The 18,203-nt window shown below is 39.1% G+C and overlaps 1 pseudogene; it reads right to left on the bottom strand.

Moving 5' to 3' along the window:
* Positions 1-7,369: 7,369 nt before the first annotated feature.
* LOC100352166 (transcription factor Spi-C pseudogene) overlaps positions 7,370-18,203 on the bottom strand; it is a 115,953-nt pseudogene continuing 105,119 nt past the window's right edge.

The following is an 18,203-nucleotide window of genomic DNA, read 5'->3' as shown; positions in this document are numbered from 1 at the left end:
GTTTTAAAGTCTATTTTATCTGATATTAGGATGGCTACACCAGCTCTTTATTGGTTTCTGTTAGCAAGGATTATTTTTTTCCATTGCTTTATTTTCAGTCCGCATATATCATTGTTGGTGAGACATGTTTCTTGTAAGCAGCAAATAGATGGGTTTTCTTTTTCAATCCATTCAGCTAGTTTGTTTGTTTTAACTGGAGAGTTGAGGCCATTTACATTCTGGCTAACTATTGTTAGGTAACCACTTTGCCCTGCTATATTTCTATTAATTGTCCTATTTTTTTTTATTTAGAGTTTCCTTTGTACTTTTCAAGGTAATTCTGTCTTTGCTTTCTTTTGTAGTGATGTCCCTGTTTCTGTGTTTCTGTGTAGCACAGCCTTGAGCATCTTTTGTAGAGCTGGGAGGGTAGTGACTAATTCTTTCAATTTCTGTTTGTTATGGAAGGTCTTTCACTTTCATTCCTAAATGAGAGCTTTGCAGGATATAGTATTCTGGGTTGGCAGATTTTTTTTCCTTTAAGACTTGGAATATATCTCACCATTCTCTCCTCGCCTGTAGGGTTTCTGATGAGAAGTCCACTGTGGGTATTATTGGGGTTCCTTTGAATGTAATCTGGCATTTCTCAGGTGCACATTTTAGAATCTTTTCTTTATGTTTTATTGTGTAGAGTTTTACTACAATGTGTTGTGATAAAGATCTTTTCTGGTCATGTTTATATGCTTTCTGTACTTGGGTGCCCCTTTCTTTCTCCAAATTGGGGAAGTTTTCTTTTATTATTTCATTAAAAAGGCCTTCTAATCCTTTCTCTCTCCATGCCTTCAAGAACTCCTCCGATGCCTATGTTGGTTCGTAGATCTCCAATGTTATTTTTAGTTTTCTAATTTCTTCTTGTTTTTGGTCTGACCATAAACTTGATAGAGATTTGTCTTCTAATATGGATATTTTTTTCTTTTGCCTCACCTACTCTATCATTAAGACTTTCCACTGCGTTTTTATCTGATTTATTGAATTCTTCATTTATATTATTTCATTCTGATTTCTCTTTAATATCTCAATTTCACAGGAAAAATTTTCATTCATATCATGTATAGTTTTCTTTAACTCATGAATTTGCTTCTGATTGCTTCTAAGTAATCCAATGATTACTGTTCTGAATTTATTTCTGGCATTTCCTCAATCTTCATCTTCACTTTCTAATATTGAAATGTTGTAGTGTTCCTTTGAGGGTTCATAGTATCTTCCTTATTCTTGTTTTTTTTTTTTTTTCCTTTGTTTTTCAGCATTTGTGTTGTATCTTTTTCTTTTGTCTGGTGGCTTTTATATGTCTTGGTGGCTTACTGGGACCTCTATGCTTTCAGTGAATACCAAGAGGTGTATGCTGGGTGTGGCCATGGTGCTCTGTTCAGTATTCCCGGGTGGAGCTAGTATCTAAGATAAGACCCTCATTGGGTCTCATAGATCTCCTTTGGTTATATGGATGGAGGAGAATGGTCACCTCTATTGGGGTGACCTGCCCCTCACAGCTGTGGAACACCCTGGTGATAGTTCCTGGTGGGCTCAGCATTCATTTGCACTGCTTAATGAACTGCACATTTGATCTGTGGAGTCTTTCTGGTGAGCATAGTTCTCTCTGTAATGAGCTGCAAAATGGGTTTGGGGGAAGCACTCTGATGTTACCCTGGGCCTGGCCACACTTTGTCTCCTCTAATGCAGTCAATGTTTTTAAGACTCAGCTCTCTGGGTGGGGTTTTTTCTCTGGTTAGATCTTGAGCAGGTAGAACCCCCACCCACTGGAGTCCTGCTCACTTCTTGATGGTGGTGTGCAGGTAGGAGATTCCCATAGGCAGAGCTTCCACTCCCCTCCCATTGTTGTACAGCTTGCATGGAGGAGGAAGGAATTCTTTGAATCATTGTGATCCTTGTTATTTGGGTGGCGGGTGAGATGACTCCTGCTATTGCTGAGTGCACAGGCAGGATTTGGGGGAGGCAGCCACCTGTCTGTGTCAAAAACAAAACAAAACAAAAAGATACTATTCATGGCTGGCTGCAGGTCTCTGCTGTAGCGGGGTGGTGGAGAGAGCAGAGAGGTATGTTTGATTGTTTATTTAATTATTTATTTTCTCTTCCTGCTTCTGCTGTCCCAGGGGGCTCATATGGAACTGTAAAAGTGGTTCACCAAGCTCTCCCTCCTGCTGCTATCTGCAGTGCCATGGTTCCATGGATTCCCTCTCACCTGGTCTGCCAGGGCTGGTGTTCTCCTCCCTCAGTCCAAGCTTCCATTTTTTTTTTAAGTGTGTATTTGCTCTTTGGGTGTGGATCTGGATCTGGACTGTCTCTATCGGTTTTCCTGGCTTACCCACTGTGGATTTCCCATGTCTCTATCTTAGATATGTACTTCCTCCCCGTTTTAAATACTAATTTTGCCCTGCATAAGTCAGACCATCCTGTTGCTAGTCCATGATCTTTGAACCTTTTTGTGAATTTCTCAATAAAAGATCTGGGTTCCCTACCGGAATCAGTGTCTCAAGTGTGGAGACCTCATATTTGTATGTTAAACAACTTTTTATATGATTTTCATTCAGCTGCGCTATGCCTTGATGAGCCTCTAAGACTGTAATAGGCCATCTAGACTATCCTTTAACACTGTGGATGGTAGGCATGATTAGGAGGTGGGGCTTTGCATTCAAAGCTAAATCCCATTTTGCCTATTAACTGCTATGTTCCTAAACTTTGACTCTTTTATATACAAAATTATCATATCCACTAATTAATTTGAAAAGTGAAGCAACACAGAGAGGGAGAGACAGACAGATCTTCCACCCACTGGTTTACTCCCCAAATGCACAGGCAGCATTGTGCTAGGCTTAAGCCAGGAGCCAGGAACTCTATCCTGGTCTCTCATGTGAGCAGCAGTGGCTCAAGCACTTTTACCATTTTCCTCTGTTTTCCTAGGAACGTTAGCAGGGAGCTGGACTGGAAGAGGAGTAGCTAGTATGCAAACTGACAATCCAGTATGAATTGCCAGTGTTAAAACTGACAGCTTAAGCTGCTATACACCCCATTGCCAACACACATAATGATTATTTCAGTATAATGAAAAATATATGTATATGTGAAAAAATTTCAGGGAAAATATTCATGCTTACTACTTACTATGGCAAGTTCTCACAGAATACCTGGGAGCTGTTGTTCTTAGTACACATATGTGGGTAATTAACTAGATAGATATTAATTAATAAAATAGAGCTGAATTATATAAACCATTTAACATAACTTACGAGTGTTTTTGTTGAAAGCAGGGTGGGCATCCTAACAATCAGGTCTCTCCCCTCCTTTTACAACAGTTAACATCTGCAGCTCAAAATAAGAAAGAGTGAAATGTTCCAGATGGTTGACTCAAGGATTTGTTTCCTTTTCTTTAGATTTAAAGCTGGATTTTGACACTAGCTATGGAACAGGTTGAATTCAATTTGATAAAATTCTGTGGACTATGGGATGTGTTATTTTAAAAAATCCAAAATATGCTTTTATGAATCAAAGATCCCATGTAGAGTCTCTTTGCTGGATACTGATGAGAATTTAGGACCCTGCCAAAGTGAGTGTTCTCTTGATTATTTTGATGTATAACTGGGAGCTTACCAGCACACCAGTTTCTCATGGCTGATGATGGTGAATACCATTTGTTGGAAACATCAGCTGGGGGAAACATCTGTGTTCCAAGGTGGAAACATGGGTGGCCTAGAGGAAGTTTCCTCCCACAAACATACTTCTTTCCTAATTCATGCAAAGCTACATTTTATTGAGAGTAAATCCCTTCTCGGTTTCTCCTTTGTATCAAGGGTTCAGTTCTAACTCCCTGACATTTTGGAGCCCAAGATCTTAGATTTTCTCCTTGTTTCAGTGTTAAAAAAAACATTGGCTAACAAGGTTAACTACTTCTTAACATTTTATTGATTGATTGATTGATTGATTGATTTAGTTTATTTGGAAGGCAGAGAACAGAGAGAGAGATCTCATACTCTGGTTCCCTATGCATATGCCTATAAAAGCCAGAGCTAGGTCAATTGATGTCAGGATCTACAAACTCAACCCAAGTCATAAAACCCAACCCTACTAAACTACTAGGAAAAAGAACGTAACCAAAGAGCTCAATGACATTGGTCTGGACAGATTCCTTGGATCTGACTCCAAAAGCACAAGCATTGGAAGCAAAATAGACAAATGGGCTTGCATAAAACCAAACACTTCTACAAAGCAAAGGAAATAAATTAATAGAGTGAAGACACAACCCAGAGACTGGGGGAAAATATTTGCAAATCATGCATTAGATAAGGGGCTAATAGTCAAAATATAAAAAGAATGCATATACAACAAAAAGAAAACAAACAGTCCTATTAAAAATGGGCAAGGGGCTGGCGTTGACATTTCTCGAAAGAAGCTATAAGACTAAAAACTATATAAAAATGTTCAACATCTCTATTCAGAGAAGTGAACACGTAAAAACACCATAATGAGGTATCATTTCGTATTTGTTAGATTGGCTATTATCAAAAAATGTATGACTCACTGATTTTTTTAGCTATGAAATTTTAAAGCCATGAATATATTTGGCAGAAATATTGTATCATATGTGATTATTACTTTAAAATTTATTGTAAAGCTGCCAAATATTTAAGAGTGATTTTTTTTCACCTGAGTATATGACAATAAAATGTTAAAATTAGTAGAAAGGGAGACTTCAAAAAATTCCTGGGAAAATGAATTTAAAAGATAAGTTTAGGGACAGGTGGTTAGCCTAGTGGTTAAGATACCATATTCCACATCGGGATATGTACTCTTTAGAATACTATACCACAGTAAGAAACAACGAAATCCAGTCATTTGCAACAAAATGGAGGAATCTGGAACACATCATGCTGAGTGAAATAAGCCAGTCCCAAAGGGACAAATACCATATGTTCCCCCTGATCGGTGACAACTGACTGAACACCAAAAAGGAAACCTGTTGAAGTGAAATGGACACTATGAGAAACGGTGACTTGATCAGCATAGCCCTGACTGTTAATGAACAACATAATACATTATCCCTCTTAGTAGTTTTTTCTGTCTGTTCTACTTAATATGACTGGTTTAATTCTGTAATTAATACAGTTATTCTTAAGTGTTGAAATTTAACTGAAATGTGATCCCTGTTAAACATAAGAGTGGGAATAAGAGAGGGAAGAGATGTACAATTTGGGACATGCTCAAGCTGACTTACCCCAAATGGTAGAGTTAGAAACATACCAGGGGACTCCAATTTAATCCCATCAAGGTGGCATGTACCAATGCCATCTCACTAGTCCAAGTGATCAATTTCAGTTCACAATTGATCATAATGAAAGGACTAAGAGTCAAAGGGAGCACATAAACAAGTCTAGTACCTGCTAATACTAACCGAGAGAATAAATAAAGGGGAGAGTGATCCAACATGGGAAGCGAGATACTCAGCAGACTCATAGAATGGCAGATGTCCTAAATAGCACTCTGGCCTCAGAATCAGCCCTAAAGGCATTCCGATCTGGCTGAAAAGCCCATGAGAGTATTTCAGGCATGGAAAGCCAAGACACTCTGGAAAAAAAAAAAAAAAAAAAAACACCACTAAATGAAAGATCTCTGTGTGTGAGATCCCAGTGGAAAGAACAGGTCTTCAAAGAAGGAGGTACCTTTCTCTGAAGGGAGGAGAGAACCTCCACTTTGACTATGACCTTGTCTAAACAAGATAAGAGTCGGAGAACTCAAGGGGCTTCCATAGCCTTGGAAACTCATGACTGGTGCATAGGGAGATTACTGATGCCGTAAACAGGAGTGTCAATTTGTAAAGTCAACAACAGGAGTCACTGTGCACTTACTCCTCATGTAGGATCTCTATCCTTAATGTGCTGTACATTGAGATTTAATGCTATAACGAGTACTCAAACAATATATTTCACTTTGTGTTTCTATGGGGGTGCAAACTGTTGAAAGCTTTACTTAATGTACACTAAACTGATCTTCTGTTAAAAAAAAAAAAGAAGAAGAAATTAGCAATTCCCAACTTGATTCTCGCTGGGATTAAACATGACAATAGGTCTGATCTGATTTCATCATCATTTAAAAAATCATCTATTATTTTTCACTTTATGTTTCTGTGTGGGAGCAAACTGTTGAAATCTTTACTTAATGTATGCTAAACTGATCTTCTGTATATAAAGAGAATTGAAAATGAATCCTCATGTGAATGGAAGGGGAGAGGGAATGGGAAAGGGGAGGGTTGCGGGTGGGAGGGATGTTATGGGGGGGAAGCCATTGTAATCCATAAGCCGTACTTTGGAAATTTATATTCATTAAATAAAAGTTAAAAAAAAAGATACCATATTCCACATCAGAACCCTGGGTTCAAGGTCTGACTCTGCTTCTAATTCCAACCTCCTGCTAAAGTGCACCCCGAGGTGGTGGTGATAGATCAAGTAGTTGGATCCCTGCCATGCACATGAGAGACCTGGGTTGAATTCCTGGCTCCCAGCTTTGGCCTAGCTTAGCCTCAGCCCCAGCCATTTTAGGCATTTGGGGAGTGAACCAGCAAATGGATGGGAGTTCTATTTCTCAATCTCTCTAGCAAATAAGTAATTTAAAAAGTAATAAGTTTACTGGGGTGTTAAAAAATTGAAAACCACACCTAATTTTTTTTTAAAATACACATTTTCCATGAACTTTTTGAAGACCTTCCATATAAATCAAATCATCAGTGTCAGCATTGTTAATCTAAAAGTAAATATTGCACAGAGAATAATAATACCAAGAACATTTAGTCTGCACTTTCACATAAAGGCTGGTCATTTGAAATAATAAATGTATTGGGAGAATTTCCCCCCAAAATAGTGTAGATTATATTCTATTTGATAAAAGACAGTAACAATGATGTTAATCATTCCCCTGCTTCTCCAGCACAGCTGTTTCTTGGTATCTGTAGGGAGTTGGTTCTAGGACCTCTTGGGAAAACCAAATCCAAGGATGCTAAAGATCTTTGAACAAAATGGTATAGTACTTACATAGTACTTACCCTTACCCTCCTATACACATTAGATCACCCCTAGATTACTTTTAATGACTAACTCAATGTAAATGCTGTGTAAATAGTTGTTACATGGTGTTGTTTAGGAAATAATGACAATATGTTCATGCAATTTTTAAAAAATGTTTGTAATTTCTGAGTAGCTGTGATTATGGAGAGCTGATTGTATTTGCTTGGCAAGAAAAATCCTGAAAAAAACCCTGAAGATTGTAGAAATTTCAAAACCAGAATACCAAGAAATGGGAGAGCATTATTTAGCAATATGGGTGACTTAACTCACGATAATTGGCATATAAATGCGTTGCAGGCATTTAAACTGAGATATTCCTGGTCAGGTTGATGGTATTGCAAGTAGAAAATCTCTTTGCCCAAGATATAAGCTGGAGAGAGTCTTTGGAGTATGGCTTCTCTGAATTGGTAAGTTAATTTTCTCCAGATACGGTGATTTCCCCAATTCTTCCATAATTCCTTAGTGCTCTTGGCCACTGCAGTAAGTAACGATCTTCCAGATGTCTCTTCTTTTCCCCAGAGTTCAGGCAGTTTTTCTGTTTCTGGATACAATTTGAAGGATGCCTTCATTTTTATCAACCCACTGAATACCAGATGCCATCTTGGGATTACGCAGGGATTCCTGATGGTATTCAAACAGTCGGAGCTTCTTCCTGCCTATTCCTCTTTTTTGTGGGAAAAGAGTAGGTTGTACCAATTGGTTTTCAGTTGTGTTCTGCAGAGATTGGTGGACATTCCTTTCAAGATACAGGTCTGAAGCATTGTTATTATGGTTCTTCAACTATGAACAGATTCCTCTGTAGGCACCATTTGTAGCAGTTGGAGTTTCCTCTGACATAAGGACAATGGCTGATGAAAGCCAGGTAATTTTTGTAATCCGGGGAGTACTGAAAATCTCCAGATGAATGTTGCCTGAGTACCTCAAAAGCATCTTCAGATCTTTGGCCCAGCTTGTGTTGTTCAACGTAAGTTTATTTTGTGTTACCTGTCCATCAGAGTCCAACACAGCATCCACTTTTGCAGGATGGAGATAACTTTCCCTTCTACATTTTATTTTGAACTTAGGCTTTTTTACAAGAGGGACAGTGATGTGCTATTTCAGTCCCTGATGTTGTAAGAACAGAGAATGAAAGATATGCTTTATGTTGAACTAATACCTACCTCACTACAATATCTACGGGCTTGTCTTTCTGTTCTATTCTAATATTACCTAAAAGGTATTACTCCTTTCTCACACAACAGCCCTTTAGATATTTATGCATAGCTGTTTCATTGTATATCCTTCCCATAGACTGAACATTCACAGTTACTCAGATTGTGGTTCTTGTTTTTAAGGTGCTCTTTATTCAATTCATCTTTTTATTTATTTATTTGACAGGCAGAGTTACATACAGTGAGAGAGAGAGACAGAGAGAAAGGTCTTCCTTCCGTTGGTTCACTCCCCAAATGGCCACTATGGCCGGCGCTGCACTGATCTGAAGCCAGGAGCCAGGTGCTTCCTCTTGGTCTCCCATGTGGGTGCAGGGCCCAAGGATCTGGGCCATCCTCCACTGCCCTCCTGGGCCAGAGCGGAGGGCTGGACTGGAAGAGGGGCAACTAGAACTAGAACCTGGCGCCCATATGGGATGCCAGCGCCACAGGCGGAGGATTAACCAAGTGAGCCGTGGTGCTGCCGGCCCTTATCTTGTTTTAAAGTCACAGGCACAAATCCTAACGTTCTAGGTTTATTTCAACCAATGCAAATTGACCAGACTGTTCCCTCCTTTTTTCTGAATGTTCTTCTATAACATCCATGCGACATTCCAGGATTCTATTGACTCAGATTAATCATAATCAAAGAAAGCTCTTCTATGTGCTGGTATAGTACAAGGTAGAGGTTTAATTCTGTTGACTTGTTCCAGCCATTTTAGGGAAAACAAATATACATAATAATTTCATTGAATTTTGAAGGACTCAGTGATTCTGCTGTCTATTTGCAGTGTTTTGGTAGGATTATGAGGAAACAAAAATATCCACAAATGAAATCTGTGAAATTAATTCAAAGACACCAAAATTTACTAGGTACAGGGAGGCAAAGCTTTATGAACATGTATTTGATGTGTGATTGATTTGACCTTTTCACTTTCATTGGTTCAATTGATAGATTTTTGTTTGTATAAAGGTCAGTGTTTTTGTGTGTTCTACTTCAGCTTTTGTTTCTATTTTCTTTGTCACTGGTTCTGTGTCTATCTCTTTAATTTAACATACAAAATATTCAATCTACCTTTCTCTGCAAATTTTTCCTCCTGCTAATGAAAATTTAACCCTAGGAAATACTTGGAAACATGTTAGTTATAATTCAGTAAGAATTGTTGCCATTTTTAGAATAGTGGGTGCATTTACTGCCATCTGGTGGAACATTTTATGGAGAAGAGAAATAGCAATTAAGTTAGTCAAAAAACATTAAAAACGCCTAAAAAAGTAAAATTTTATAATTGCATCAGTGCAGTAGTTTAGCTAGAGACATGTAAAATTAGCTGGAGTTCAAGCCCACATGAAGCTTAAATTAATCTGCAGCACAAAAACTTATTTTCAATTATATTCTCTTCTTCTAGTTGTTAATTTATTGTCTCAACATAAATGGCTATATTATCTGATTATAATTTAAGTGTTGTTGCTTAGGGATGGAGACAAAAGTAAGAAAAATCTAAACTAGAAAGTGTTTAACTTAGTTTTCTAAGTTTTTGATTCTATGTATTACTGTTGTATAATATATTCTCTTTTTTAAAAAAGATTTATTTATTTATTTGAAAGGCAGAATTACAGAGAGAGAGAGAGAGAGAGAGAGAGAGGTCTTCCATACACTGGTTCACTCCCCAGATGACCACAACGGCTGGACCTGAGCCAATGAAGCCAGGAGCCAGCAGCTTCTTCTGGGTCTCCCTGTAGGTGCAGAGGCTTACGGACTTGTGCCATCTTTCACTGCTTTCCCAGGTCATGGCAGAATTTATAGGAAGTGGAGCAGGTGGGATTCAAACCTGTGTCCATATGGGATGCTGGCGCTACGGTGGTGACTTTACCAGCTATGCCATAGTGCCACCCCCTACATAATATGTTCTTTATGTTTAATGTTTTCTTTAGTAAATTATCTTGATTTGGGCTCCTTCCCTACTCCTATATCCCCAGATGGTTACCTGTGTTTTACAGTCTGTTTTATTTAACATCCCACCAATCCAAGGAAATCAAGTAAAAATTTGTGTGGTATTTTCTCACTCCACTCTCCTTATCTTCCCAAGAAGTCTTAAGTATTCCCTCTTTGTTCATAAACAAACTGCAAAAAATCTGGTTCCAGTTTTAGTCATCTCTCTGTTAAACATTGTGGGCAAACAACTTTTCCTTTCATTCTCAAATGGCACATCTCTATAATGGCAGGGATCAACTAAGTATGCTAGGTGTTGCATTTCAGAGATTCTGTGAAGTCATGAATAAATAAGTTTCAAAAAGTTTAAGTAGTTATACACTATGGAAGTGTCAACACTTTACTCAAAGTACTAAAAGCTGGTAGAATCACCAAGCTACACACTAGATTTAGCAGGTAGCCTTCCTTTAAATCATACCACATTGGCAACTGCTTGGTTTATGATTTAAAATTCTACTTTACTGCATTTACTGCTACTTTCATTTATCAAGCTTTATTATTTCTGTGTTACATCTTCAGGATGTAGTCACAGACAAAAAACCTTAAGAAGATGGACAAATAGGTGATTACAACATATTCAGTGGGTTCATCAATTTGAGCGTCCACAAAAATCATCGGTTGTACTTGATAAAATTGTAGATTCCTGGGTTCTATTAATTGCAATTCAATAGATCTTAGATCCTAATTCGAAAGGTCTGGAATAAAAATCATGAACCTATATTTTTCAAAAGCACTTAGATTATCCTTTGCACGTGGTAGAATACACAACACTGTAAGAAACTTGATATGGGAAATCAATGTACTAAGAAAAGCAAGCATAAGGAACATGTAGATGGAGTGTTCAGCTCAACTGGAAGGATTCAGCAGAGCTCGTTAGGAGTAAACCATGGGAAGAAAGAAGTCTAAAATTCTTAGCAAAGACATAAAATTCCCAGGCAGGAGAACCTGGCATTTTCAAGATATGCAAGTAGTTCAGTGTTTCTGAAAGGTATAATTTGAGGAAGAAATTTCAAAACACTGTTATGATATGGACTTTTTTATGATCATTATGTACTTCATTTAGAAACAATAATCTATTTTACATGAACGGAGATTGAAAACCTGGTGCTTCAATAATTGATTGGTCAAAGGAAACTTTGAAAATGACAAAACTGAATTATAATGAAAATGCTTCACATTGGAACTAGTGGAGAAAAACAAATACCATTTAGAAGATAAACTAGAAACTTAAAATACATTAAAAACTGAAATGTTGAAAATTAAAGAAAATGGAGGGAAGGAAATAATTAAAATATAAACTATTGAAGCTAGAATCAAAATACATTAGAAGAAACAATATTATTATATTAATTTACAATGGTCTCTGTAGTTAGAACACAAACAAATACATGCAAGTTCATACATTTTGGCTATGAGTTATTTAAACTTGTGAGTTTTAGAATATTTGAACTTTAAATTGAATCTATAAATTGTCTAAATATGTAGGATTAAGTTTCCAGACATTTAGTTGAAAAAAATGTGTAATATTTTAATATTTCTTTCTTTCTTTTTATTTATTTATTTGAAAGGTAGAGTAAGACAGAAAGAGAGAGAGAGAGAGAGAGAATATTTTCACTCTGTTGGTTGATTCCCCAAATGGCCACAACAGCCAAGGGTGTGCCAGACTGAATCCAGGCACCTGAAACTCCATCTGGGTCTCCCAAGTAGTGGCAGGGGCCCAAGCATTTGGGGCATCTTCTGCTGCTTTCCTAGGCACATTGGCAAGTAGCTGGATCAGAAGAACAGCTGAAACATGAACCAGGAGTGTGATATGTGATGATGCCCCCATTGTGAGTAGCAGCTTAACCTGATGTGCCAAAATACCATCTCTGATTACTAATTTTAAATCAAAGCCTAAGTTAGTATGATGCTGTTAGTCACCATAAAGTGATGCCGTCTGTATCCAAGACTACTTTCTCAGAATGAATTTTCATGGAATAAGTTATGAGACAAATGAACAGATCAGTAGCAAAGTTATAAAACTCACTTATATGAGATGATTCTTTATAATTTTTAAACCTGACGATCATAGTGAGAATACATCATTACCAAGATTATGGGCAACTATCTGGTCCTATAGGTATATAGGTATCAAACAAACATCTTTTGTCATTGTGTTTCTTTTTTTTTTTTTTTTTTTTTTTTGGACAGGCAGAGTGGACAGTGAGAGAGAGAGACAGAGAGAAAGGTCTTCCTTTGCCGTTGGTTCACCCACCAATGGCCGCCACAGCCAGCGCGCTGCAGCCGGCACACCGCGCTGATCCGATGGCAGAGGCCAGGTACTTCTCCTGGTCTCCCATGGGGTGCAGGGCCCAAGCACTTGGGCCATCCTCCACTGCACTCCCTGGCCACAGCAGAGAGCTGGCCTGGAAGAGGGGCAACCGGGACAGAATCCGGCGCCCTGACTGGGACTAGAACCCGGTGTGCTGGCACCGCAAGGCGGAGGATTAGCCTAGTGAGCCGCGGCGCCGACGTCATTGTGGTTCAATAAGGTTTATAAAAACCCTTATTTCCTAAGTCATCGATATTTACAAAGCAAATCAATGAAAATGTTAGTTTACCCAAGTTCTCAGATGATGAGCATAATGCTATTTTTATTTCTACTAGTAATTATAAAAATAAGCATGTTTTGACCATTAACATAACTGAAATGGAGACTGCCAAATTAAATACTCTACTTGAGTAACAAATATGATTCTAATCAACTAGGCTTCATGTCTTAAAAAATCTTGACCATTACACATTGACATTAAGAAAAATAACTGCAGCAATTTATGGTTCATAAATGTGTTCTGTTGGCTGAAATTACAATGAAAAAAATACTGACAATCCTGGACCCTAGACTTAAATACACTACTCCATATTCACTTCTTATTATTAGGAATCTTGCAGGCACAGCAGCTACTGAGAGTTATGGAGAAGTTTGATGCATGAGGCCCTGAACGTTGACTTTATTTTTTAACTTAAAATGAACTTGTGCAATTTTCCACAGGTTTCTCAGATATGTTAGCAGGGAGTTGGATCAGAAATTGAACAGCTAAGACTCAAACTGGTTCTCATATGAGATGCTGGTATTGTAGTCAGAAACTTAACCTGTTGTTCCAGAATGCCACTCCCCATGTTAATTTTTATATGAAATTGCGTTTAAGTGACTATCAGTTTAAAATAGCCTATTATGGCTGGCACCGCCATAGCTCAATAGGCTAATCCTCTGCCTGCGGCGATGGCACACCGGGTTCTAGTCCCAGTCAGGGCTCCGGATTCTGTCCCGGTTGCTCCTCTTCCAGTCCAGCTCTCTGCTGTGGCCCGGGAGTGCAGTGGAGGATGGCCCAAGTGCTTGGGCCCTGCACCCGCATGGGAGACCAGGAGAAGCACCTGGCTCCTGGCTTTGGATCAGCATGGTGCGCCGGCCACAGCGGCCATTGAGGGGTGAACCAATGGAAAAGGAAGACCTTTCTTTCTCTCTCTCTCTCTCTCTCTCTCTCACTGTCCACTCTGCCTGTCAAATAAATAAATCTTTAAAAAAAAATAGCCTGTTATGACTATGGATGATTGCTATAAAAGCCTCATCATGACCACAAAGCAGAACCTTTGAAAGATATAAAAAAGGGATTTAAAAAAAAATAAATCAAAGTATACCACTAGAGGAAATCATGTATATAGCCATGTCATGAATATGGCAAGAAAGGGACAGAGATTCTGCAAAACAGCCAGAGAAGAATTTTTAGGTGACTGTGGTAAGAACTTAATTATTAATAATTATCTTGAAGGTGGACATTGTGACATAGTGGAGTAAACTGACACTTGGCACAATCACATCCCATAATGGAATGCCTGAGTTTGAGTGTGTGTGTGTGTGTGTGTCTAACCTTCAAATAAATAATTTTTAAAGATGAAAGTGAATAACTCTTTGCAAGACTGTAGAGAAAAGGTACCCTTGCACTCTGATTGTGGGAATTTAAATTTGGTACAGCCATTATGGAAAGCAATTTCTCATTTTCCATTGGTTCACCCCTCAAGTGGCCACTATGGCCAGTGCGCTGCAGCCGGCACTGCGCCAACCCGAAGCCAGGAGCCAGGTGCCCACTTAAAGATTTTGGAACTATGCCTGCAGAGGATACTGTGTAAGTACTCTAAGATAGGCCACAATTCCCTGGGATAGGGCATGGAGGAAGTCCTGTCTCTGCTCATGCAGGCTGGGTGAGGGCACACCCTCCCAATGGATTGCAGCAGCAGTAAGAAGAAGGGAAATCATTTACAGGAGTGCTTAATGACAGAATACTGGTTTCAGGAACCTGTGATAGTAATGAAAATGATGATGTGATGAAGATATAGTCCTGGTCACGAAGCATGGAGCCCTAATTGTCTGGTATCTCCTTTCAAATGTTGTATGCTTGTTAAAGTTTTACCTGGCCTATGCGCTTTGGATCTTGTGCCCCTATTTGGATTCCCCTCAATAAAAAGTGCTGGCCAAGAGGAGGCTTCCAAAATGGTGGAATAGTGAAAGGGTGGTCTGGTCTAGACAGGGTGAAATTAATTTTAAAAAGTGGAGAAAGTATACTCTCAGGGGAAACTGCAGTGGGAAATCTTGCAAAAGCAGTAGAAATGGCCCAGACCTATATGGAAAATGCAGACATGCAGCAAAGTGCAAGATAACCAAAGACCCAGCAGATCGGATCTGGGAAAGAAGGTGCCTGCCCTGGCAAACCAGGTGAGATTGGGCCTGCACCGCTGCTAATACAGTGGGAGGGAGAGCTTAGCAAATTGCATTTTTTTTTTAGTCCAGCCAGGATCCCTCTGGACAGTGGGGGTGGGGAGCTGTGTGTTTGTCTCTTTCTCTATCCCCTCCTCCCTCCTACAATAGTGACCCCAGCCAGTGGAGGAAGGGCTGGCACCAATTTTGGACATAGGCAGGCAGTGGCCACTCCAGCTTATATGTATGCACCCAGCAATTATTTTTTTATTTGACAGATAGAGTTAGACAGTGAGAAAGCGAGACAGAGAGAAAGGTCTTCCTTCCGTTGGTTAATCCCCAAAATGGCCGATACGGCTGGAGCTGCGCTGATCTGAAGCCAGGAGCCAGGTATTTCTTCCTGGTCTCCCATGCAGGTGCAGGGGCCCAAACACTTGGGCCATCCTCCACTACCTTCTCAGGCCACAGCAGAGAGCTAGACTGGAAGAGGAGCAACCGGGACTAGAACCTTGCGCCCATATGGGATGCCAGTGCCACAGGAGGAGGATTAACCTGTGAGCCATGGTGCCAGCCCATCTAGCAATTATTGGAGTAACACTCCACCCAGTCAGTGGGGGCAACCACAGCAATTCAAGAGCAACTGACGGAAATGGTCTCCACTGTACCAGAAGCACCTACCTGGCAACAGGAGGGAAGAGAGAGCCATCCCTATGGAAGGGAAGTGCTGCCTGCAGGACTCTCCTGCACACCCAGCAAAAGTGTGAAGAGAACAGGGCTGCATCTGGCAGATACTGTGCATGTCTGTGATCCAAAGATTTTACCAGAAAGAAAAAGGTATGTACTCCACTGACATTGAATCTGGTTGGGATGAATGGACTCAATTTAGCAAGCTGGGACACACACAAACAGCAGCCTTGGGAACACTTCAGTGCCTCTGAGGTCAGGACAGGCTAGCAGGGTGGTGTGACTCCACCTGCATTCCTTGACCCTGAGAGCCCTATGTGCTGAGATTGGGAAAGTACTGTGATTATGTGAGAGAAGTCAGGGGATAGCCAGGTTCTGGACAATCACAGAGTGCTTTTGCAAACTCTGAGAGCTCCTTGAGTGCCTAGAGCAACTCATAGCAGAGGGAACTGTGCTCACAGGAAGGGCTGTGCAGATCGTACGTGCAGTTCATATGGCAATGCGGATGAGTATTAAATATACTGGAGGATAGCACCTGGGCATTCCACAGCCTGGAGGAGAAGGAGTGGATGCACCAACAGAGGTGACTATCCCTCTCCATCCAGTTAACCAGAAGAGAGCTATAATGTCCTGTTTGAGTGTTACCTGGATACTCACCTCTTCCTGGAGCACTGACCAGAACTCCCTATCCACACCCACTAGACACCTCTTAGTGTTCACTGAAGGTATAAACATTCCACTAAGCCACAGAGGCATAGCTCAAAGATAAAAAGCCATTAGAGGAAAAAATAAGTTCAACAAATGCCTAAATATAAATGCAGAAATTCAAGAAACTAGAATAAGGAAGATGCTTTGACTCCACTTGCCTGCAAAAGAATACAACATTTCAGTATTAGAATGTGAAGATGAAGAGATTGAGGAAATGCAAGAAATGGAATTCAAAAAATTAATCGAAGGATTACTCAAAAGTAATCAGAAGCAAATCCATGAGTTAAAGAAAGCCACATATGATATGAATGAAAATTTTCCCATGAAATTAACACTTTAAAGAGAAATCAAAATGAAATACTTAGACATGAAGAATTCAATAAATCAAATAAAAATGCAGTGGAAAGCATTAATAACAGAGTTGGTGAGGTAGAAGAAAGAATAGCTGAGATATAAGGCAAACTTTAAGAAATTTTACATTCAAACAAAGAAAAGTTAGGAAGAAAATTTGAAAACACTGTTGGAGATATATGGGATACTATCAAATGATACAGCATATGAGTCCTAGGAGTGCTCAAAGGCCTGGAAAAAGAGAAGGGAATAGAAGGCCTACTTATTGAAATAATTACAGAAAACTTCCTTAACTTGGAGAAAGAAAGGAATGTCTGAGTATGGGAAGCACATAGAACTCCTAACGGATATGACCAGAAATGATCTTTACCATGACACATTGTATTCAAACTTTCTACAGTAAGGCATAATGAAAAGATTGTAAAATTTGCATGACAGAAATGCCAGATAACCATCAGAAGATCACCAATTAGACTCACAGCTGATTTCTCATCAGAAACTCTACAGACTAGAAGAGAATGGTAAGATGTAGTCCAAATTTAGGAGAAAACATTGTCAACCCAGAATATTGTACCCTGCAAAGCTCTCATTTATGAATGAAGGTGAAATAAAGACATTCCATAACAAACAGAAATTGAAAGAATTTGTCACCATGTGTCCAGCCTTACAAGAGATGCTTAAAGACACACAGAAACACAGAAAGAAAGTCATCATCATGAAAGAGTACAAAGACAGAAAATTCTCCAGTAATATTACAAAAGATATCCAAAGTACATGATAGGAATATTCATAGGAAAATGGCTGGCTCAAGTACTTACTTATCAATAGTTACCTTGGATGTAAATGGCCTCAACTCTCAAGTTAAAAGATACAGACTAGCTGAACGGATAAAAAACTAGATTCATCTATTTGCTGCCTATAAGAAACATACTTCAACAACAAAGATATACATAGACTGAAAGTGAAAAGATAGAAAAAGATATTCCACCCATACTAACAGAAAAAATATGGGCAGGTATAGCCATCCTAATATCAGACAAAGTAGACTTTAACACAAAAGCTGTTAAGAGACAAAAGGGACATTATGTATTAATTGAGAGATCAATAAAATAGGAAGATGTAACTATAATAAATGTATATGCACCCAATTACAAGGTGCCTGGCTATTTAAAAGAATTGTTAATGAATCTAAAGGGAGCATAGACACCAATACAATAGTAATGGGAGACTATAATACCCCACTTTTATCAATGGATAGATCAACCAGACAGAAAAATCAACAAAGAAACAACAGAGCTAATTGACACTATGGACCAAGTGGACCTAAGTGATATCTACAGAAGTTTTCACCCCATAGTTGTAAGTATAAACAGTCTTCTCAGTAGCACAAGGAACTTTATCTAAGATAGACCATATATTGGGCCATAAAGTAGGTCTCAGAAAATTCA

The sequence above is a fragment of the Oryctolagus cuniculus genome, chromosome 5 (assembly GCF_051225735.1).
Source record: "Oryctolagus cuniculus isolate XC-2025 breed Fujian yellow rabbit chromosome 5, ASM5122573v1, whole genome shotgun sequence".
Taxonomy (NCBI): domain Eukaryota; kingdom Metazoa; phylum Chordata; class Mammalia; order Lagomorpha; family Leporidae; genus Oryctolagus; species Oryctolagus cuniculus.
The sequence above is the reverse complement of the archived record's forward strand: the minus strand, read 5'-3'. Positions and strand labels throughout refer to the sequence as shown.